General features: G+C 52.8%; 1 protein-coding gene across 1 annotated transcript in view; it reads left to right on the top strand.

Moving 5' to 3' along the window:
- The window catches only part of ZNF423 (zinc finger protein 423), a 327316-nt gene that overhangs the window by 81520 nt on the left and 221644 nt on the right, over nucleotides 1-24152 (top strand). The gene's annotated exons all lie outside the window — the stretch shown is intronic.

Below are 24152 nucleotides of genomic sequence, written 5' to 3'. Positions count from 1 at the left end.
TAAGTAACTTGTCCCAGGTCACACTGTATTTGGGAGGCCAAGAGCTTTCTTTGGTGTGTGTGTGTATGCTGGAGGGGAGGTGGTGATCATGGCATGATGAGAGGACTTTGGGGAGATGACTCTTGGTGGAAGCAGCAGACACGGCAGATGTTTTGCGGAGAGCTCAGCGTGGATGGGGAGACCCTGGACACTTCCCAGGAGGTGCTGCCTGCCTTCCAGTGGGGAGACTTTCTGGGTTTTCCTTCAAGAATCAGATCCATGTCCTCTCTTCCAAGAAGCCCTCCCTGATTTCCCCTCACAGTTCGAAGCCCCCTCCTGTGCTCCCATCACCATCTGCTCATTTTCTGCCTTTGCCTTCATCACATGGTCTGGTTTGTGCCTCTCCTTGCTAGATGAGGAGGTCCTTGACAAAAGGACAACGTCTTGGTCATCTTTGTATCCTCCATCCCTAGAACAGCTGTTTTTTTTCATTCATTTATTTTATTAGAATATATTGGGGACCTTCTGTGTGCTGAGCCCTAGGTTAGGCACTGATGGTTCCATGGCAAGTAAGGCAGGCGTGGTTCCTGATCCATGGAATGTAATAGAGAGGAAAGCTCTTGTAAAATGAGGACTCATTCATTCATTCAGCAAACACCAGGCCCTGGGGTTACAGCGTAAGCAAGTCAGAAGTGATCCTGGCCCTTAAATAGCTTACAGCCCAGGGGGGTGTCCCTGCCAGAAACCTCTCTTTACAGACTCAGCACAGTGAAGAGAACAGGGCTAAGGGGCAAGGTTCCTGGCCCCGCCTAGGCTCCTTCGGGGAGCCCTGATGCCTAAAGGTGGATGTGGGGATGTTTGGCCCCCAACTCATTCCAATCCCATGAGACTTCCAGAGTTTGGGGATCTTAATTCCATATGAGCACAGTGACTGAAAACAGGAAATTTTGGTATATGACAAAGGTGTATGTGTTCGCAAAAGTGCAATTCCATCCTTTAAAACATCCATTACCCAGCAAAGCTTATTCCGGACTGAGAACTTTCACGAGACACATGCTGGTGGCGGGTCTACCGTGATCCACCTGTAAGCTGACTCTGGGCTGCCTTCATGTTACCCTCCAGCCATGTGCTGGCCCTTAGGTTGCATCACCTCCACGGTATAGCAAGCTTTCCTTTTATTATTTTTTTGAACTGTTTTATTGTAAACTGAAACAGATACAGACACCCCACAAAACAAATGTAGAACTTAGTGAATTCTTATAAGGCGGGACGCCATTGAAACCACCTCCCGTGGCTGGAGAGAGAACTTTGCCAGCCACCCCAGAAGCCCCATCTGTGTTCTCCATCCCAGCCACAGCCCCCTCCTCCTTCCAGAAGTAGCCACTAGCCTGACTTTTATGGCCATCACTTCCTTGCATTTCTTTAATGTTGCCACCTAAGTGTGCGTCCCTTGCCACTACAATTTAGACTTGGAGTGTCACTCTTTTTTTTTTTTTTTTTTTTTTTTTGGTATGCGGGCCTCTCACTGTTGTGGCCTCTCCCGTTGTGGAGCACAGGCTCTGGACGTGCAGGCCCAGCGGCCATGGCTCACGGGCCCAACCGCTCCGCAGCATGTGGGATCTTCCCGGACCGGGGCACGAACCCATGTCCCCTGCATCGGCAGGCGGACTCTCAACAACTGCGCCACCAGGGAAGCCCGGAGTGTCACTCTTTAAGGAGTATGAGGGCGTAATATTTTTTGAAAGGATGATTTTTTTTTTTTTTTTCTTCAGTACGCGGGCCTCTCACTGCTGTGGCCTCCCCCGTTGCGGAGCACAGGCCCCGGACGCGCAGGCTAAACGGCCATGGCTCACGGGCCCAGCCGCTCCGCGGCACGTGGGATCTTCCCAGATCGGGGCACGAACCCGCGTCCCCTGCATCGACAGGTGGACTCTCAACCACTGCGCCACCAGGGAAGCCCGGATGATTATTTTAAACATCCTTTAAAAGGAATCCTTGATGTGTATCTTTCTGATGTTTAGGCTCCTGGATAAAACATTTTCCACGTTGGCAGTTGAAGGGGGAGCAAGAAGAATATTCTGGTGCCTACCACCTAGCAGCTGTCCCCCACCCCCACCCACCCACCCAGGGTGTGGCGAGTGGCTGGATAAGCCACCAAGGTTTTGCGGTCGTCAGGGGAAGCGGTGACGTGGTCCTAAGCCAGGGTGACGACGGTTGGAATGGACCAACGGGGTGGACGGGAGGAGCTGATGAAAGGTCCTGAGCGAGGAGTCGTACATCATTCTTTCTTTGACTTGTCATTTGTAACATATTTCCCCTTCTGAGCATTTGGGGAAATTAATCTCCTCGCACCTGCTGCGGCAGGTAAACCCGAGTTTGCTGCTGGGGCGTCCCGGGCGTGTGGGTGTGTGTCTTCGAGGCCATTCTTCTTCAGAATAGATGGCAAGGGGGCTTTTCCTGCTGAGTCAGCCTCCTTACCACTCCACCCAAGGGGGGATTCGCAGGCAGGTGGTCATGCATCTGGCTTGGTTCGAGTTCCCAGAAGTCCCAATAACTTGCAGAACTGTGTTGAATTCTGGAAGTTACAGGCATGAGTTCTGTGGGGTTGGGCTATGGTGATTTAAAAACGCAGGGTAATTAGACAGTGTTAACCTTTCATGTGGGCCATGCAGAGCTTAGCGTGTAGGGCCTCCTCATGTCCTGGAAACTTACTTCAAGCAAGTGGATGACCAAGCCAGCTCCTGAACAGGAGCTGGGGGCTGGTTTCCCTGTTCACTTCACACTTAACGAAGCCCCTCCCCCAGGTCAGGGAAGGTGGCAGTGATCGTGTGAACACCTTACAAAGGGCTGCCTTTGCTACAAGTTCATGAACTCCCGAGCGAGGGTAAATAGAAAGAGAATATGGGAGATGTTATACGGCAAGTCAGTAAGTTGGGTGAGTAGTAAGCGTCACAAACCCATGGAATCTGCGATATGATATTGAAAGTCAAGGAAAATGTGATTTTTGAGATTGGAGATTTTTTTTTTTTTTTTTTGGCTGTGCCACGCGGCTTATGAGATCTTAGTTCCCCAGCCAGGGATTGAACCCAGGCCCACGGCAGTGGAAGCACCGAGTCTTAACCACTGGACCACCAGGGGATTCTGAGATTGGAAATTCTTGGCCTCATTTATTGACACACGTTCATGGAAAGTCTGTTTTGTCTTTGGCATGGAGGATGCAGAGGTGCTGGATTTGGTCCCTCTCCTCGAGGGGCCACGAGTGCCTTGCCCGACGTTGCACAGCCTAAGGGAAAAGAAATAACGGTCATTGTACAGTGTGGCTAGTAGTCTAGAAGAAAGACAAAACACCCAAGCACAAGCCAGGTTTATTGTATGTGGGTGACATGGAATGAAATTCCCTTTCCTACTTTACTCTGGAGCCTAGAGCTGTGCTGTCTTTCAGCAGGACTTAGGCTTTGAAAAAGTCTCACGTGCTTTAGAAGAAAACTCAAGTAATCGAGCAGCTACCTAGACGTGGCTTCTGAAGCCTGTGCATGTTCATGCCGGCCTCCCCAGCTCCTCACTTGTCAGAGGTGCTCTCAAGTAAGCAGACGCAGGTTGGGCACTGTCCCCGTGTTCCCAGCCCATCCGTGCCAGCTTCCCTCCATCATCGCATCCCGTTGCCTGGAGGTGCGCCGTCTGGCCCTGACAGCCCTCGGGAGGGATGCTGGAGGGGGGGTGGCTTTGGCCAGTCAAGAGCCGGGCTGCATGAGGTGACCTCTGAGGTTTCTTCCAACTTGAAGCTTCCCTGGGGCCCTGAAGGGAACGGCAGGGGCCCCTTGCGCCATACAGCTGGAGGGAAGGACGACCCTGAGAGATGGCAGCACCGGAGTCGGCTGTGACTGCCGAGACGCTCCTTGCCTTGGCCATTGGTGGGACCTGGGGGAGGGGGTGGGGGTGGGGAAATTTGCCTGATCCTGCATATTTCAGGTAGGGTCCGGCCTCCTGCAAGGCTGTCCTCTGAAGACTTGCTTATCCTACCGCTTTGATTCTAAGACGTGAATTTTTATCCTTGTCTAACATTTTTGAAATTGGGGGTGCATTTTAATATCCATGTGTATGTCTAATGAAATGACTCTCGCTCCTCCCAAGAAAGCCATCATTAAGTTCATGGGTGTCCTGCATTGGGCGGCCTCTTGGACCCAAGGGGCTGTGGTAAATGGTGGTAGACGCCCGTGTCTGATGCCCGCCGCTTCCTGGAAACCAGGGTCTAAGAACCTGGGCCTTCCAGGATGTGAACGTCTAGCCCTGGACCTGCGTGTGTTTCTAGCCCTGGCTGTCCCAGGCCTCTTTCTTTCCCAGCCATGGCTGCACACACACAAGGCGGAGGAAGCAGTCCACAACGGGCAACAAGTCTGTTCTGCAGATCCTGGACCTCGAGGCTTCCAGTCGCCTCTGTGGGCTCTGCCCGGATCTCGCTTACATGCTGCATCTGCTTCTCGTCCCTCCCTCACCAACCCTTCAGTGCCTCTCTGTTTCTTCCACCTCAAACCCCAAAACAGCCTGCTTCCAGCCAGGCCCCTCTGCTGTGATTTCTGCCTTAACTGGCCACTCCCCGGGTTCCTTTCTGATCATCCTAACCTCCTCCAAGGCAGGCCTGTCTCTGGCTCCAGTTCTGATCCGCTGGGTGCCCAGACAGGGCCTGGCTGTGGGCAGGCTCTCCTGCAACACTCGTTGGCTGATGAATTGACGTGACTACAGCTCAGAACTGAAATCTTTCGGGCATTTTATTACTGTCAGCGTCTGGGCAACACAGCTCAAGGATTAAGGAGAGTTACGGGAGAGGATGAACTCTAAGAATGGCTAATTATTATTATTATTATTATTTTTAACCAACTGCAATTTACAAAGGGTACGTAGAGGGAAGGAGGCACAGAGAGCACAGCCTCTAAACTAGGGTTAATTAGAAGTCTTCCCTATAGCTAGTGCTTCATCAACAACAGGACAGCATGTAAATAAATCTAATTTCCCTCCAACTCAACTCGTCTCAAGCTTAATTACAGCAGTCACGATGTGTGCATGTGTGTGTTTTTTTCATTAGCGAAAGAGGGTCATTATTAGCCATGTCTGCTAAGAATTATTATGAAGAGCCTGGTTCCACCCTCGATAGGTGTCCTCAGAGAGCAGAGAGGAACTTTCCGTGTGAACGAAAGAGTTTCCAATTAAGGTGGCTTGGAGGAAGCAGGAAGCAGCAACGCAAATTAGAAAATGATTACAGAGAGGGAAAAAGCAGGCGAGTGCCGTGCTTGCCTGTGGAAGGGTTCTGGGAACCTCGGTTAATTACTGTATGGAGGAAGAGTTCCTTTTGGGGGCTGGACCCTCTTTCCTCCCCCTTGTCGCTTGCTTGGCCTGAACTCTTGGGTCTACAAGACCCCTCTGGGGTCCTGTCTTGCTTTCTGGCTCCGGAGAGCTGAAAATGAGACTTGCACTTGGGGAGGACAGGGCTGGACCACTTCTCCCCACCCCTTTTAGATGGCTTTTCACACCTCCCCCCTCCTACCGCGGAGAAAAGCAGGGGGAGAGCAAGCACACTGTCACCGCCGGGAAGATTGCCGCACTGGACGGCCGTTGCAGTGAGCGTATTGTTCTAGAAATAAATAGCTGAAAACCCAGAGTCAGAAATTAGTTAACACAAAGGAAGTCGAACCCTACAGGCTGAGTTCCAATTGTCTGCAGGAAGTGCCCTGCCCAGGGGGGCCTTTGAGGGAGGATTTAAGTCCATCCCGCCTGGCACTCAACTCACAATGTTGGCAAAAAGTTTCTTCTTTCCTTCCGACCCCTGCCTGCCCCCCCAGCCCCCCATAATGATTACTTCTCTCATTAAGCATTGTAAGGGGCTGCGCTTTGTGGTGCTAATAGACCTCTGGTGATCCAGAAATCAAGGCAGCTGTCTGAACCCCAGGCATATGTGTCCTGGCCCGACAGACCATGTCTGTCCTCAGCCTTCCAGTAGTGGTGATGGGAGCTGGCTGTCCCCAGGCACTGGGCAGAGGGCAGATCCAGCAGCTCATGGAATGGGAGGGAGCCTGGAAGCCCCCATCCTCTAAGCCACTCCCCAGCATGTTTTCTTCCAGGCTCTGCTTGAATGCCTCCAGGGATGGGAGGCTTATTTCCTTCCAAAGCTGCCTGGACCCTAGTGGCAGCCCCGGTCGTCATGTTTATTGAGCGCCTACTGAGTAAGTAAGTGCTCAATAAACGTGAACTAAAAGTAGATAGGGGAGGGGTGGGGTGTGCATGTCACTGTCCTCTTGGACAAGAAGGAGGTATGAAACCGAGGTTCAGAGAGCTCATGAGCTGTGAAACAGGGGTGCATCTCCAGCTCATCGGAGGTCAAGACCACGTTCCCAGTCCTCGCGATGAACCGGGGCAGGTTTTTCCTCCTCCTGGATGGCCTCACGGGCTCTGGTTCTGTGCCCTGTGATATCCCAGAACAAGCCCGCTCTTCTGTGTACTCCCCTTCAGTGGTCTGGAGACAGTTTTCCTGCCCTGCTCCCTGCTTCCTTTTTTAAAGGGTGAGATGCTTGCAGAGATATCCAGGGCTAGAGTTCCCTGACGATGGTGCCATTATCAGAGGTAGGGACCGGTTCTGGCAGGGACTCCCAGGCCCTTGAGTCCTGGTGTAGGTGCTGGGAAGTCCAGGACAAGCTGTGTGGATAGGAGCGAGCATTGCAGCTCCTTATTCAGGGCTGCTGAACATCCACCAGGCCTGAGCCTGGCAGGGCAGGGTCGGGAGAGGGTCAGCGATGTGGTCCCCATGTGTGCAGTTGTTGGCTGGGTGGAAGCTGCATGATGCACCAGGCCACCTGTTTCTTTTATGCAGATTCACTCTTTTTTAAATTATTAATTAATTTATTTATTTTTGGTTGCTGCATGCGGGCTTTCTCTAGTTGTGGCGAGCGGGGGCTACTGTTAGTGGTGGTGGTGTGCGGGCTTCTCATTGTGGTGGCTTCTGTCGTTGCGGAGCACGGGCTCTAGGCACGCGGGCTTCAGTAGTTGTGGCATGCGGGCTCAGTAGCTGTGGCTCGCGGGCTCTAGAGCGCAGGCTCAGTAGTTGTGGCGCACGGGCTTAGTTGCTCCGCGGCACGTGGGATCTTCCCGGACCAGGGTTCGAACCCGTGTCCCCTGCATTGACAGGCGGATTCTTAACCACTGCGCCACCAGGGAAGCCCAGGCCACCTGTTTCAAATGCCTTCCTGGGCTAGGTCACTGCCACAGTGGCCCAAATTCTTAGATTCCTGGGCTAATGAATCATGGTCTGGGTGGATGACATTGTCACACAGTGATAGCCCCCTCAGTCCGGCTTTCTTTTCTACAAGCGTGATTTGGAGGTGAGCATCCTGCTATGGGCGAGGATAGCTTGAGGGGCAAGACTGGGGGTCCCAGGATGAGCCTGCTGCTCTTAATTTGCTACCTCCTTGCTGTGGGGTCTTGGCTAAGACCCTTGCCCTTGGGGAGGGGCAGAAGCCTCATCACTGCCCTTCTTGGGTGGCGCTTTATCTTTCCAAGGCTAAGAGTCACTGGTTCGGGGGTTCAAAGTTGGGCAGGGCGGTTGAGGCCAATCCTGTTATTGTGTCGGTAGGTAGAGGCCACGTGTGCGTGGTCTGACTCTTGGAAGACCAGCATGGTTTGAATATAATTTCATCTTTGATAAGTCAGAAGACTTGTCTGACAACGATGGGAGTTGAACCCAGGTATGACCTCTCAGCCTGTGCCCCAGCCACGGCCCTTTGCACAGAGCCAGCGTGTGCCACTGCCGTGGCCCTCTGATGTTAGAAACGTTTGCTAGTAAGATGTGACCAAGTTGAGTTAAAGTCCGGAGGCTCTCACACAGTCATGACCTTGTACATGGTCACCTTCGATCTATCAGAATTCACTCTGGGTTTTTCACGTTTGCCTGGAATCGAGGCACTCGCACGCATTCAGTCACGGTCTGAGCCAGGGTTTGATGGCTGTCCTGGGCCTTCCTCGGGCCCGGCGCTGCTCTCCCGGCTCCGGCTGTAGGTATACTGATGTCCTCTCGCTTCCTGGAGTGGAGCTGATGCTCCGTCACCTCTGGGTCCTTTGTGCTCACGCCCCCCTACAGAGGGGCCCTTCCTGCCACCCTGGCTAAAGCTGGCCTCCCCTAGTCTCTGCCCCATCACCTATTTTATCTCCTTCAAAGTAATGATTTTGTTTCTCTGTGTATCTGCCGTCTTTGTCTCTGATGAGAGGGTAAACTCTCCGAGAGGGTCTGCCTACCTCCGTCCCTGCTGTGCCGTAGGACAGACCCTGGAGCATCTTAGGTCTCAGTAACTGTTTTGTGAATAAATGGATGTGCCTTAAATGCTCCTGCATCTCTCTTCTGGAAAGGAGCGTGAGGCTGGCCCTGGGGGCCTTGGCCCTCCTTCCTGTGGCCGTCTTCTGTGATTCAGAGCCAGCAGCTGGCAGACAGAGGGGAAGGTGTCTCCCAGGGGGCCTGCTTCCCAGAAACATCCAGCTCACTTCCCCCACCTGGGCTCCTCTAAGGACAGAAGAATGAGGAGCTTCCTGGAAACCCTCCTGGCTTGGCCCCTGGAGGGTTGGAATGACTTGGGTCCTGTGCTTAGCTGTTAGTGACGAAACCCAGGAAGCATCCCAATTTCATGACTAGGAGGGGAAAAACCTCCTTTGCTATTTGGTGAAGAGAGGAAAGGAAGCCGCCAACTGAGAATTCCCAGAGTGGGAGTTTCCTAAACTTTCCCTGGGATCAGTGGGTGTGAGAAAGAGGCCCTGACTCCACTCCTGCTGGGCAGGAGTTTGATGGTGAGTGTGCATGGGTGTGCACACGTGTGAGTGACGCCCAGAGACAGGGCTTAAGGGCCACTCAGGGTCACAGGCTGAGGGCATCCTTCCTTTCAAGGTCGGCTGCCCAAACTCTCCACCACACGCCATCTGTCCTCTGCACGGATGCAGCAGGCAGTGGTGGGCCAGGATGGTGTGGAGAGAGGAGGGCTGAGCACTGGGGAACAGACCTGACTCTGTGCGTCAGCGCTGGTGCACGAAGCAAGTTCTTTTTCTTGGGAGTCATCGTCAACCTTCTGGTCTAGTGTGGTGATTGAAAAAGTGTGTTAGAGAATCATCACTATTTCAATTCTATTTTAAAGGCATTAGGACAGCACCTAGGGGCAGGGATATCTGTATATTGTAAATACAGATTTCTGGGCCTCATATTAGAGAAGGGCTGCTGGTATGACATCTGCATTTTAACAGGATCCCACCCCCAGGTGATGCTGACCCAAGTGGCCCTTTGACCCTCATCTCCAGAAACCCTGTTTTTAACCCAGGACTCCAGGGTGAACCCATTTTCAGAGCAAGGAAACTTTTTCTGAGATAGAACAAGCCCACCTCTCCCAAGTTTGTTATGGGACCTGTTTATATTTAACTAGGTGTTGGGAACCGTGAGGTTTCCCTCTAGAGGAAGCTGTAAAGGCAGACTCTAAGGGGAATTCCCGGGCACTCCGGTGGTTAGGTCTCGGTGCTTTCACTGCCAGGGCCTGGGTTCGATCCCTGGTCAGGGAACTAAGATCCTGTTTGACCTGTGGCATGGTCAGATTGAAAAACAAAACAAAACAAAAGGTAGACGCTAAGAAGTGATCCCCGAAAGAGATGATCTCGGCGCAAAGTGTAAAAAGGTTACAAGTGGGCGTGCAGCTCAGGATCCCACTCATAAGACGACTGCTGCGTGTGTCCGGAAATGCAAGATCTTATTCATCAAAGTGGTCACAGCACAAACCTCTGGGAGTGAGATTTCAGGTGATTTTTACTATTTTCTTTATACTTTTCTGTGTGATACTAATCACAGTTATCTTTGCAATCAGAAATAATAGTAAAGCCTCATTTTTGTGGGAAAGAAACTCAGAAATACAGAAACAGTTCCAGGCAGAAAGCTAGGTGGGACCAATGGCTGGCCTGATACATGCCTGGCATCAGCCCCAAGGGCAGGAATGGTGGATTCCTATTGGAAATATGGGCAGAGCCCCCAGCTTGGGCATTTCTGAGCTGGCCTCAGTCTTTCCTACAGCCACCTGGGGTCCCTGTGCCCTTCTTAGCTGGGATCTCCCACGGGACCTCACTCCCTGGGCTCCATGCCTTTGATGGATCTTGGTGCTAATGATTGCCCTTCTGGGGTGGTACCTTGGCTTGAGAAGAAGGTGACACTCCACCTGCCTCATCTTTTTATTTAATGTGGTGGAGATGGGATGGCACCACCCGGACCCTATGGAAACTTGGTGTTCTCCAAGTGGGAAGGCTGCAGGCTGTGGTCACGGCCGTCTTTGCGGTGGCCTAGACTTCTGTGTTCACCTCTTTCTGCACTAGGGGAGTGAACCCAGAGGAACCCTGACCTGGCAGCCTGGGAAGCACCTCTGTGCTCAGAAGGGGCACCGGCCTCTTGGAGATTCCTGCTCCACCATCCTCTAGCTCTGTGACCTTGCCCTCTCCGGATCTCCATTTCCTTATCTGTAATTGAGGCTGCTAAGAGTCTCTGCCTCATAAACTAGACGTCACAGTGGGTCCCTGACAACATGGCTGCTTTTCCTCCTCTCTCTGCACAGAAAGGGAGCTTTGCTGGAAAGATTTCCAGAAACTGTTTCGGACTTTGACCCTGCCCGTATCTCACCTGTAGCAAGTGATCATCTGACGTTGCCCGGTGTGATTTCTTAGCAACCGTCTCCTTTTGGTCGGCCCAGCCATCAGACGCTCTCCAGCAGAGAGAGTCTGAGTAATTTTTTCCATTCGATGTGCATTCATGGGAGGGGAGGCAGGGATGCGTTTTAGGCAGTACCTGGCTCTTCCTTAAATTAGACTGTTTTCCATTCTTATCTCCCCAAAGGTGGTTTTCCAGACTCAGCCATGACTCACAATCTCAGCCTGCCCACGGGAGGGTCAGAAAATTGGTGAGAAGTCAGAGTTGGAGCATTGATTTTCCTTTTTTTTTTAAAGACACGGAGGTGGAAAATCAGCATTTGCTTAAAAATGACTACCTTGTGGTACAGCAAAGGGATCCTGTCCAAGAGGGTCTGTTCTGAGGAATGGGTGTGTATGACTTTAACTCATCTCAGTCTATATTCATCTATCCATCCATTCATTGAGTACATAGTTATTGTGTACCCACTATGTGCCAGGCTCTGTTCTAATTGCTGGGGATTCCACAGCGAATGAAACAGACAAGTTCCTGCCCTAGTAGAACCAAGTGCTTAGGTACCATTTATTTTCTCAAGCCAGAAACTCCCCTCCCTCCTCTGCTCCCTCCTCTCCGCCCCTGTCACACTGGATGAAGGGGGGAGGAGCACAGGGCTGAGGTAGGATCCATGGACCTGAGGACTAGCCCTGGCTCTGCCACTAACTGACCACATGGCCTCGGAACAATACCTTGAGTCTTAAATTCTGAAAAAGCTGTCCTTTCTCTGGAGGCTTCTCCACCTAAAATTCTGTGCTTCCTTGTGATTCCCCAATTCATTCACCATCTCTCCTTTTTTTTTTTTTTTTTTGCGGTATGTGGGCCTCTCACTGTCGTGGCCTCTCCCGTTGCGGAGCACAGGCTCCGGACGCGCAGGCTCAGCGGCCATGGCTCACGGGCCCAGCCGCTCCGCGGCATGTGGGATCTTCCTGGACCAGGGCACGAACCTGTGTCCCCTGCATCGGCAGGCAGACTCTCAACCACTGCGCCACCAGGGAAGCCCAACCATCCCTCCTTTTAAACATTTTTAGTGGCTCAGCAATAGTTTTTTCTATCATGGAATATTTCAGATACATAAAAGAGAATAATGACCACCCAAGACGTACCCTTCAGCATAAGGAACAGAGAGCTCCGTTCACCCAGCAGCGCTCCCAATCATCTTTCTCTCCCTCCCCCCAGGGCCTGGCATTTATCATTTCCATGTATGTCTTTCTTCTTGAAATACGTGTGAATGGTATATCAATATTATTGGTATACGTGTTTTAGACTTTCTATAAGTGCTGTCGTATTTTATCATATTACCATAGTTTATCTTTGGCAACTTGCTTTTTCTCTCTATCTCTGTTATGTTTGGAAGATTAATCCTTGTTGATATGTGTAGCTCTGTTTTATTGCTGCATGGTGTCTATTCTCTGAATGTACCACAGTTTATCCATCTTCCATTCATGGAAATGTAGACGTGGTCTGTTTTTTTTTTTTTTTTTTTTGGCTATTACACATAATTCTGGGGTGGATATTCTCACAGTGAATTCTCAGACACAGGAGTTTTCTAGCAGATAAACCTTGATGTGAAATGACTGGGTCAAAGGGCGTGGCTCAAACACCCTTTGCCCCCTCTCTCCATCTGTCAGCTCTGCTCACTCCACCATCACTTTAGGTAACTTCTCTCCCGGTGGTTCCAGAAAATGGCTTGGCTTGTGTCTCAGTAGCCCCACTTGGGTCACATGTCCATCCTTGGTTGTCCAGGCCTGGGTCATGGGCCCGTCCTTGGAGCTTGGAGGTGGGGCCTGCCCCAAGTGAGCCTCAGAGTGGGGGATGGGGAGGGCTGGCCCCACGAAAGATCAGGGTACTATAGCCGGGGGCGGGACAGCTAACTGTGGGCACTGCCCAGGGTAGCTGGGCCGCATGCTGTTAGGGGAAAGTAGCTCTTGTGCCTTTTGCCCCAGGTTTTCTTAGAAAGCACCTGTCTCTTTGGCAACAACAGTGGCCGAGCAGATTAAAGAAGCCTAGGTTTGTGTTTCACACTTTGATTTCTGAGCACAACTCAGGGCAGTGATCTTCAGTGTGTCCTTTTTAGAGATGGGAAAACTGAGGCTCGAGGGGTCTCAACAATTCCCGAGGTGTCTGTGGGACCCTGTGAACTGGGAAGATACTCTGTCCTTACCCCCATGCTTTCTCCCCACACTCAGAGGCCAGGTGGCTCCTTTAATGGCTCCAGAATCAGTCCTGCCGTTTTATAGGTGGGAGAACTAGGCCCCGAACAGTAGGGGGCTAAGGCTGCAGCTTCTTTGTTTCTAGTCAATCTGTTAATACCCTCAACACCGTGTCGATGCAGGATGTTGTTACAGATGGGGAAACTGAGGCTCAGAGAGCGGAGGCAACTGGACTGGCCAAGAGTTGGGGATAAAGCTCAGACAACAATGAAGGCATCTCCTTGGTCCCCCTCCAATGCTGCGTCCACGTGCCCTCATTTCAGGGTAGTTTTCCACCCCAGAGGGAGCTGGCATCACCGCCCAGACCCCAGTTGTACCTTCAACGGGCCGAAGAGGTAGTCTCCATCCCCTCAGCTGCATCCCCGTGGGCTCCCCCCCGAGAGTCCTTTCTTGCCTTTGATGTAAATTCTTGCGCTTTCCTGATAATATTCTGGGCTCTTCTTAACGCGCGGGGGTCAGCTGTGAGGCATCTTGGCAATTTATAATTCTTGAGAATTCTGTTTGGTGACATGAGTTAGCATTTAACAGACACCCTGCCACCTCCTCTCTCCCTATTGTGACAAGCTCCTGGCAGAATCCTTTTGAGACTCAGGGTAATTGCACCACGCTGGGTATGGGAGGACCACGTTGCGCTTGAGTGCGTCTCAAAAACGTCTCCACAATAGACAGTCAGGTACGCGTTTGCTTGGCTTCAAGGTAATGATTTAAACTTAATTTGACCCTTGATGAGGGAGCCCAAGCTTCTGGTCGGACACAGCCTTTCAGTGTGGGCTTGCCTGCCATGCCTTCAATGGTTACACAAATAATTCCTTCATAACAAGTGCCTTTCAGAGGATGTCTGCTGCTGACAGCTAATATAGAATTATTGCCCCTGAATGCATTTCTGTAATTACTTCCCAGAGATCTGTCTTTGTGTTAGAAGACATTTCACACTTTAGTAACATAAGTGTTTTGGGAGAGTACGAGCAATAATTATGAATAGTCTTTCCGTGAAAATAAACCTAAAAAAATTATAAAAGCTAATGCTAAAATTGGTTAGATTCAGGGAGGAATTTCATTTGAATTTGATTCATGTATATTTATTCCAAGTATAATAACCCTTCTTATATGGAAACTTTTTTTTTTTTTTAAACAAAAAAGCAGTAATGATACAGAAATCCCGCTTTCTAATTTTTGAGCAATACTGAAATGGCAAACTGATTAAAAGTGACAGGTTGCTTGAGACCGAATAAAGAAGCGTAATCGTGGAGCTCTGATAGGAGACATTTGTGGTAATGGAAAATGAAATGATTCAGTGTGATCAATAAAAAATTAGCAGCATTTAATAAAAGGTTTCTGCTTCATGTTGATTAAAGAACAACGCGAGCGGTTTGAAATCCGAGTTAAGTGACGGTCTGAGGATGAGCAGGGGGGTGGTGATGGGGTGTGGGTGTGCGTGCGCATATAGATCACGCGGGTATTGGCCATCCGAGGTGGCCACCGGGCCCCTGGAGTGGGTCTGGAAGTTTCCTTTGCGCTGCCCACTTGACCTTTGATCTGTGGTTAATCCTTTCCAGGTCTGCCCTCCTCCTAGGCTCCAAGCAGGCCTTGCTCTGATTGGCGGGCGTGGGTCCGGCCCACTCCCCACTTAAATCCACCCCCGCGGAGGGGGCTCCCGCCTGAGCGAAGGCTGTGTTTTCCCCGAGGCCCCTCAAGTGTGCTGGATGGGCCCTTGGCTTTGTCCTGTCAGCTGCCCACGGGTCCAGGTTTCTGGAGACTTCCGGAATGACCCACAGCGCACTTAAGGGACTGGGCACCCGCCTGGGGGCTGGAGGGAAGTCAGCAGCAAGCGGGCAGGCCTCATGAAGCGGTGGGGAGGGGAAGGGTCCTTGCAGGGGGCGGGGCCTCGGCCCGCGCGCCGTGGGGTCCGGGGGGAGCGGCTTCGGGAAGCTGTCAGTGCCCTCTGGCTTCCGCAGCAGCAGCAGCGCGGCGAAGCCACTCCATCAGACACGTTCCCTTTCCTCCGGGCGCCACTTCAGTGTTCCCCGGGACGCGCCGCACACCGGAGGGGCTGCCTCCACGCCCGGCAGCCGGCTAATTTCCAAAGGCTCTACACAGCCTCTCCGCTGTGGCTGCAGGGAGTGGGGCTTCTGGCCTTGCAGGCCCTCGCGGGGCTGGACCGGAGACCCTGGTCTGGAGGATCGCTGGGGGCCAGCTGGCCTCTGGGTTACAGCAGCGGCTCCTCAGGACCAAGGGCAGGGAGTCCTTTCCATTCCTGGAGTCCTGGGGCAGCGGGCAGGACCAGGGGCCTGTTCCTGGCTTTGTTCCCAATGTCTCGACTTTCCCCAGAGATGTGCAGAGCCATGGCTGGACGTTCAAACGCTAGGGTAGGAAGGGCCCTTTCAGACTGCTTGGTTCGCATACATTTATCGAGCACCTTTTGTGTGCCAGGCCTTATGGTTGCGGGCCGAGTGGGGTGGGGGGTCAGATGAGCAAAACTGATGCTGACCCTGCCTGCCTGGAGCCTGCTCACTGGCATGGGGATAGTGGGATGTTCTGCAAAGAGAAGGACCATGACTGCTGTGGTAAGAGCAGGAAAGCGGGGTGCCCAGTGAGCACCCAGAGTGCGTGTGGGGGGCTGACCCTGTTGGGGTGAAGGTTCATTGAGCTGAGCCCTGGACGGTGAGGAGCAGTTGTCTGGGTGGACTTTTGCCCACTTCCTGCTTTCACAGTGGAACTCCATCTGTAAAGCACTGCTCAGTGGGACCCCAGCGTCTACAGCAGACAGAGTGGGGCTTCCTTGGTGGGGAGGTAGCCCTCGGCTTTCTGCCCTCGGGCCTGCCCCTGGCACAGCGAAGAGTCACTAAGGTGCCCTTCTTTAAAAATTGCTGCTCCACAGCCTTCATTTACAGATGGAGCCACTGAGGCCAGAGAGGACGGGACTTGCTGGGATCCCTGAGCTACCTCCGTGTGGCCTGAGGGCTCTGGGCTCCAACTGCACCGCTTGTATTTGCCTTTGACCTTGAGCCACTCCTTGCTCAGCCTGGCCACCCGTCCTGTCTTTGGGGTGCGCATCTGTCCCCGGTTCCCCCATCCTCCTCCATGGAGCTCCTCTTTCTGCCATGGCTGCTGGGGGTGATTTGCACCCCAGCATCCATGCCTTGAGTTCTGCTCCTGGACCGGGAGCAATTAGGAGCGCCAGGCCACGGCTCTGGCCACAAATTAGCTGGATTTATCGAGCTCCCCATGCTGCCCCGCGTCCTGTCCCCCCTCCCCTGCCTAGGTCTGGCCTGCTTCTCCATCTCCTCCTTCCCAGCGGCCGTCGGAGACAAAACATGACAGCGAGGAGAGGGCAGAGTGGTCATAGCCTCAGGAGGTCACGAGGCGGTAACAGTGTACAATTTTCATGGTTCCAGGGTGGCTTTGTCCGACTGTGCTTCATTACTGCATGTGGCGAGATCAGTTTTATTAAGATTTTGAGGCTCAGAGGAGCGATACCGTTAAAGACCAGCTAGAAAAATATAATTTTTTTCCTTTTCGGTGAGGGTGTTTGTGATTGCTTTTTCTCCCCTTCCTGCTCTAATCCTCCTACTTTCCCTCCCTCCCATCTACCGTCTTTTCTTTCCTCTCCTTCCTTACCCGTCATAGTCGGGAGCCGGGGGCGGGGCGGGGGGTGGAAGCTGCCATCTCTCTCTGCCTTTGTGGCTTGAGCTCAGCACCTCAACATCCCCTGGGAGGGGAGAGTCATGCATTCGTTCAGCACGTACTTGCCCATAAAGGGCAAGGCGCTTGTGACCAGTGTTAGCCTCAGCAGGGTAAGCAGCTATGCTTTGTTCTTTGGGGCATCTACGTCACTTAGAGCAGTGGCTGGCGCATAGTAGGTGCTCAGAAAAATGTTTGTTGATTGACCAAAGAGGTGGAGGATTTGTGTCTGATACGGCTTCAGCTTTGGGGGAGCTTACTGCCCACCACAGCCTGGGTGGCAGAGACCTGGGGCAAGGTCACCTGGATGAGAGCTCCCACAGGGAGCTTCTCCAACCTGAACGTGAGGAAGTGATATCTTCCTCATCTTCTAGGCAAGGAAACTGAGGCTTAGACGTGCAAGCAACCAAAGTCACACAGGAGGGAACCTGAACCCGGTTCTAAATCTCCAAAGAACCGACTTTCCTCATTGTACAGCTAAACTCCCTGTCTGACCCGAGGGGGCCCAGTGGCTTTTGCTGGGTGTGCCCCATGGTAAAGATGCCCCAGGCCACATCCAGCCCGCCAAGGCCGGTTGTTTCACTCATGCCATGTTTCTTAAGATTCGAAGTTAACACTTAAGAATCCAGAGATTTCACATAAAAATATGGATTTCCTTCATTAAAAAATACAAAACAAAGCATCTAATGTTTGTACTGGGCCTTGCTTTTCTGTATGGTAACTATGTAGAGGATTTGAGCAGGGACCACCCCCTTGGGTGGGTGTACATCTTCCCCCCAGGCTCCTCCAGTCCATTCTACTCATTTGTGTCAGGGTGGCGGCCTTGGAGTTGTGAGCTTTGGTCCACTCATGGTCTGAGTGACAGAGTGAGCTGTCTGAGCTATCTGAGCTTCAGTTTTGCCCTCCGTATAATAAGCCTAATATTGTATCTCCCTTATTGGGCCATGGGTCACTGTGGGAAGGCTGCAAATGAATTGGAAGATCTGGTCTGAGAAAAGTGATTACTATCACACTGCTAACCATTTTGGCCTCGGGTTCTAGAATTCCTGACAACTAAAGAGACATTCTCTGGAAAGTTCTTGTTTTCCTGGTTAACCACTGGCCTGTGGAAAGGGGGTCCCTGTACCCAGTCTTGTATCATCGGCCAGGAAGGAGCATCCCAGCAAGGCTCGTGTGATGCAGCCCGAGGTCAGGTTCAGTGTCCGGTTGACCGTGGCTTTGAAATTCCATCCACGGAGCCGTCCACGCTGACAGGGGAGCAATAGGCGCTCCCCCCACCCCCCAAGACAGCATGTGGAAGTTGCTTCCTTATTTAAGTGGAACTTGGACAGCAAATTATGTGTTAAAATATTTGCCTACAGCTCTGCTGCCAAGGGGACCCTTTAGGCTGAGTGTTAAATGTTACCCTGCTGCCTGCACTGCACATATCTTAAACCTGAAGATAAATAGTGGCTGCCTTGTGGAATTTGGGGCCAGCAGTGGATGCACAAGCAGAGTGTCTGATTGGGGTTGGCAGGCTCCTTGCCCAGACCCGGCCCAGTCCCTCTCTTTCTCCATCCCACCAGTCCAGGTGTGTGTGAGAAAGTGTTCATGGAGACGTGTCCTTCTCTACAAGCAGGGCCAAAACGCCAAGGTGAGGTTCAGCCAGGGGTTTGACCTCGTGCCCAGGTTCCGAAAGTGCTTCCTCCACGCTGGCCCTCGGGAAACGTGCTGCTGGTGATGCTGTGTGTAGGACACATACGGGCTGTTAGGATGGAGCACGTGTTCTCTATTAAAGCAAAATGTTGCTCCAGGATAAACACTTTGCAAGTGGTAGACACCTGCCTGGACTGTGAATTCTGTTGGGAGGTCCCCCCCGCCCCCACCGCCGCCCCGCAACTACGTACAGGGGGAGAGCACAGGGCAAGTGGGCTTGTGAATTGTAAACACACCCGCATCGTCTGCACCCGGGACAGACCCCCGGCAGGGGTCACGCTGTTTCCTGGAGGAGGTGGGCTTGTCACTTACTCAAGGTCACACAGGGAGGGAGGGGGGGAGCCTGGACTTGAGGCCAGGAATTTCCTCTCCTGATGCAGTGGATCCTTTTGTCTGTATGGACATTTTTGTGCCTTTCAGGGGGCATGTGCCCTGACAATCTCCATCCTCAGGAGCCTGTGAGGCCTCCTGCCAGAACCTCTCGTGCAGTACGATGTCTCCACCCGCGTGTCTGAGCCATGATGCAGCCTGTGTTGGTTTGAATGATGATAGCAAAATAAGACAGTAACCGTAGCTACTGTTTTCTCAGGCTGATTGTGGGCCAGGTATCAGGCTTTGTATATACTGCCTCATTAAAATAATTTAACTTCATTAAAATTTTTCTCAGAGAGGGTAAGTGACTTATCCAAGGTCTCCCAGCTGTTAAGTGACAGCATGTGGATCTGAACCCAGACTGGCTGGCTCCAAAATCTGGGATTCTTTTCAGTTCTTTCTCTGTCATCCCATCAGTCCCTGGAACATGACTCCAGCTGTCTGCCGCTTGTGTGTGTCGTTGCTTCATGACCATCTTTCTGTAGGAACAGCTTGGTTCCATCAGCCACACTGAACTCCTCTACACTTGTGCTCCCGGTGCCCCCTGTTCAGTTGGGTTCTCTCGTCAAGCCCTGTACGTGCCTAGAATTCACTGTCTGGTGGTTCTGATTTCTGCGGAGGTGGCTGGTACGGTCTCCTATCCAGGTCTGATTGCGGGAAAAGATGGGGAGACCGTCCCAGGACTTGCTGGCCTCCAGGGCTGATTCTCCCGCTTCCCACTGTCACCTGGCACCAGTCCTGCCCTTCACACCTCTCCCTGTCCTTCCCCTGCACCCTTGTCTTGCACTTTTGCCCACACCCTCCTCTACCCGCCTGCCCCTGCTCCAGCCCCCTCTGGGCTCCTTGAAACCCTGCAGGGCTCCTGGCTTACCCGTATCTGCGTGTAGCTGTGGGCACAATTCTTCTCGTGTTGATGGCCAGCCATACAGGAGCCTCACCTCCACCTTGTGAGGCAGGAGAGGGTGGTGTCCATCACGATTAAGCTTGTTGACACATAGGGAATCGGCCTCAGGTGGGAGAATTGACATAGGGTCACTCGTGGGGCGAGGGGCGGGTGTCCTAGAGCTAAGACTGGAACCCGGTCCCCTGAGTAACCTGGCCCAGGCCTCAAGCACTTACCCCCTATACCTCCCTTGGGGCATTCATTTCTTCACTGGGCAGTCATTCATCCGCCCCATGTTGATTAAGCATCTTTTCTGTGCCAGGCCTTGTGTGGCTTTGAGGCCACCAAGATGAAAGAGACCGGGGAGCACCCTGTATGTTGTAACAAATACATGCGTGTTATGCCTGGCACACAGTAGGCGCTCAGTCAATATTTGTAGGGTGAATGAAGGAGAGAATGGATGAAGGTGTGTGATTGTAGCCTCTGGGATATCTCTCACCTCTCATACTCTGCCCTTGTTTTCTCTTTCTCGGGCGTGTAGGGGTTGCTCCTGGCTTTCTGCCTCCGTTGGGAAGGTACTCAGCCATAGGGCCCCAGAGGCGGGACCCCCAGTGGTCCCCAGAGGCGGGACCCCCAGTGGTCCCTGGCTTGTTCTCAGGGTGCTCAGGGCCCCCTGATGGCGGGGTGATCCCCACAGTCCTTCCCAGGAAGGAGAAGAGGCAGCCTTCTCTCTGAGGTTCTTTCTGACTTGCGTGCTGGCCGGGGACTGGGGCTAGAGGGGAGAGACCCTCCCTCGCAGGTGTTCTCAGGCTGAACCTCTGTCAGCTGGCCCTGGGGCGCCGTGAGGCCCCGACAGCCCTGACTCCTGAGCTCAAGAAGCCTGGCTGAGAAGGTAAGAAATGTCCTGTTCCCAGACCTGGCAGCCTGTGGGCAGCCTGGCCCCCCAGGGTCTCTCCCCTTTCCCTTTTTTCTGGCAGTGGACTCAGCCAGCTGTTCCCTGCTCAGCGCTTTCACAGGCATTCCCTTTTTTTTTTTTTTTTTTTTTTTTGCGGTATGCGGGCCTCTCACTGTTGTGGCCTCTCCCGTTGTGGAGCACAGGCTCCGGACGCGCAGGCTCAGCGGCCATGGCTCACGGGCCCAGCCGCTCCACGGCATGTGGGATCTTCCCCGGACCGGGGCACGAACCCGTGTCCCCTGCATCGGCAGGCGGACTCCCAACCACTGCGCCACCAGGGAAGCCCAGGCATTCCCTTTTTGCCCTCCCGTGTGGTGGTTAAGAGTCAGGATCCGTGGTCGGAGGAGCTGGGTTCGAATCCACGCTCTGCCCTTCCCAGTGTGTGTGATTTGTGTGTGGTCCTGAGCCTTGGTTTCCCCCTCTGCAAAGGGGAGGTATCAACTGTATCTCCCTCATAGGCTTACTGTGATGATGGGATGGGAGGATGTGAAGGTAGAAGGGCACCCGCGGTGACAGCATCACTCAGGGTGCAGGTGGCCTGGGGTGGGGAAATTAACTGTTTTCTAATGATAAGCAATAAAGGCTGAGTGTTTTGTTACTGTCTCTCTTTGCTCATAGAAAGTTCCCCAAGCCCATACCTTGGGCTCAGGGACTGTGGCATGTGGAGGTGTGGTGTAGTGGGATCAACCGGTGGAGGTGTACCCTCTTCCTCCTGATTTGAAGAAGTTGTTGGCAGGACGGACTGGCCCCATTATATGTTAGGTTGTACCATTTGAGATTGCCAATTTTTGGCTTTTTTGACCTACAAAGATGGCAACTTCATATGGTTCAACCTAATACTTACCCCACAATAAACAGTACTGGAAGCACGTCCCCTCCCCCTACCTGTGTTGATATTCAGAGTCTTGTTTCTTTGAAACCAGTTAATTCGTACATTCACCATTTACTGAGCACTTACCGTGTGTCTGTACCAGGGGCTGGGGAAGACAGTACCGAGCCAAACCAACCACAGCTCCTGCCCTCATGGAGCTTATGGGGTGTGTTCCAGCGGTCTACTGCTGTGTAGCAAACCACCCCCAAACTCAACGACCTAAAGCAACAATTACTAGTTGGCACACTTCGGTGGGCTGACTGAACTCAGTTGGTGGTCTCACTTAGCATTTCTTGTAGAGTTGCAGTCACATGCCAGTTGGGGCTGCTGCCTTCTGAAGGCTTGTCTGGGTTGGATGTCCGAGATGCTGCACTCCCGTGCCTGGTAGCGGGCGCTGGCAGCGGGAGCTCAGCTGGGGCTGTCGACTGGAGCACTTACAATCTGTCCGTGTGGCCTGGGGTTCTTATAGTAGGGCAGCTGGGTTCTCAGGGGTCATGTCCCAAGAGACCAAGAGACAAGTGGGAGGCTGCATTCTAGTTTCTGTTACATTCTAGCGTTCGAGGGAGTCACCAAGGCCAACCAGGCCAGAGGGGAGTTGTGGAGGCGACTCAGATCCCTCTTCTTGATGGTTGAGGGCAAGGTCTCCCTCCACAGCAGCACACGGGATGGGAGGTGTTGTTGCTGCCGTCCTGGGCAAATGTGGCTGCCACCAGAAGGCAGAGAGTAAAAAATCAGCCTATAAAAGTGTAAGTGAACTTTGTGTCAAGTGCTCTGACAGCAAAGGGAAGGGAACTATGGGGAAGAAATGATGGGGACCTGTGTGACCTTGGTGCTCAGGCCCACGGGGAACAGTTACAGCAGACCTGGAGTGTGAAGAAGCCCTTGGCTAAACAAACTTGAAGTTCAGGGGATTGAACAAAGGTCTGTGGGGCTGTGGAGATAAGTGGGAAGTCAGAGAGGTCAGCAGAGCCCTTGCTGGACTTTGGGGGCTGCAGCCAGGCCCCTGCAGATGGCCTTGGAGTGTTGGCAGATTCCTGAACACTCAACTCACTTTTCCACTGAAGCTCTGCTGTGGGGAGACCGTGTAGCAGAGTGGTTAGAGTCAGGAACAACTGTGTTTGCAACCTGCCACTATGGCCTTGCTTAAGCATCGTCACCTCACAGAGCCCTGGTTTCCTCACCCCTAAAATGGGCCTATGATGGCATGCAACTAGTGCTCAATAAGTGCTAGCTGCTCTTGGTGGACCCCTGGGCAAAAGGATGGGGGTGTGCACATTGGAAAACAGCTAGGTTGTGAGTTGTCCCGGGTGGAGCGTGAGGCCGGGCAGGTCGGGACCTTTGTTAATGGACGGAGAGGCTGGCATTTACGGTGCCGATTCTGTTTCCTGTCCCGCGCTCGTGGCCCTGGGGGAGAGGGCCCTATTCAAAACTGTTTACTTTGGGCCTTCCCTGGGTGTCCCCCGGGAGAACTTGGGTGGGGCCGGAGGGAAAGGCACCAGCGGTCCGTTTTCGGGACATCCTTCCCAGCCCTGGTGGAAAAGAAATGAGCTCTGCTGACTTTGCCTTGTGGGCCCGGGTGGTTGGAGGGACCTGGGGGTCAACTGTAGTTCAGGCCCAGCAGGTCACCACCTTGGAAACATGAGGCAGCACTTGGGATGGGGGCTCAGGCAAGGCTGGTGGTGGCCGCTGGGCTCTGTGTCCTCTGTGCTTGCTCAGCGAGGACCCTTGAGGGACCCGGGGGCTGGCTGAGGGCAGGACGTGGGCCAGCAGGGTCACCCCCGATGAGCCAGAGCCGGGTCAAGGTGCTCTCGCTAGGGCCCCGGGGGCTCACTGAGCAGCTGCTCAGGGTGGGCCTGGGAAAGAGGAGATCCAGAGGGTGCTCCAGGGGGGCCTGGCGCCCTCGGCTGTGTCCTCAGGGCTCCCACCTCCCGGCCTTGGGAGTCTGGGGCTCCGACAGGCCCCGGCCTGTGGAAGGGCACGCAGCTCCACATCAGAACTTGTAGGTTCAATCCCTTGTGTGGCTTTGGGTGGCCTCTCAGAGCCACAGTTTTCTCATCTGTAAATGGAGAAATAACACCATGTACTCATTTTTCCGATTTAAGGATCAGAGACTGGGGGGCATAAGAGAGCCTTACAGAGCAGAGCCTTGAGCTGGTGGAGGGCTTCCTGCTCTAGAGGTCCTGATTCTGATGACGCAGCAGAGGGGCCCCCGGGGACTGGAGCTTCAGGGACGTCCTGTTCCCTAAGACTCCTTCAGCCCATGTGACCCCTGGGACCTCGGGCGATGAGGTCCCCACGTCACCCGCCCCTCCCCCCTCCCCCCCCTTTCTGTGCAGCCACCTTGCCTTCCCATTAGGAGACAGCGGCAGGGGAGGTGACAGTTTCTTAAAACAGATTTATACTCTTGGATGACTTTATGGGTTTTTGCCTTATAAAAACCCAAGAGTTGACATTCTGATTTATCTACTCCTGAGTCAACAGGATGTACCAGATTTAAAGAGATCAGATGCATTGTACTGTTTGTGGTTCCAGTTGTGGATTAGATGAGCTATTATGGAAAATGCTGCCAAGTAAATATGGCCAAAAAAACAACAACAAGGGGATAATTTAAATATGTCTATTAAACTGTGTGTTAAGGAAAGTAGCACAGGCGTAGTGCTGAACATAACTTATCATCTGGAGAGTTGGTGTAGTAGATAAAGTGGGAATTATGGTCCTTTCTCCCCCCCTTCAGAACATTTTATTATTATTATTATTATTAAGGGAAG

Source organism: Phocoena sinus, chromosome 19 (genome assembly GCF_008692025.1).
Source record: "Phocoena sinus isolate mPhoSin1 chromosome 19, mPhoSin1.pri, whole genome shotgun sequence".
NCBI classification, from domain to species: Eukaryota; Metazoa; Chordata; class Mammalia; order Artiodactyla; family Phocoenidae; genus Phocoena; species Phocoena sinus.
The sequence above is the reverse complement of the archived record's forward strand: the minus strand, read 5'-3'. Positions and strand labels throughout refer to the sequence as shown.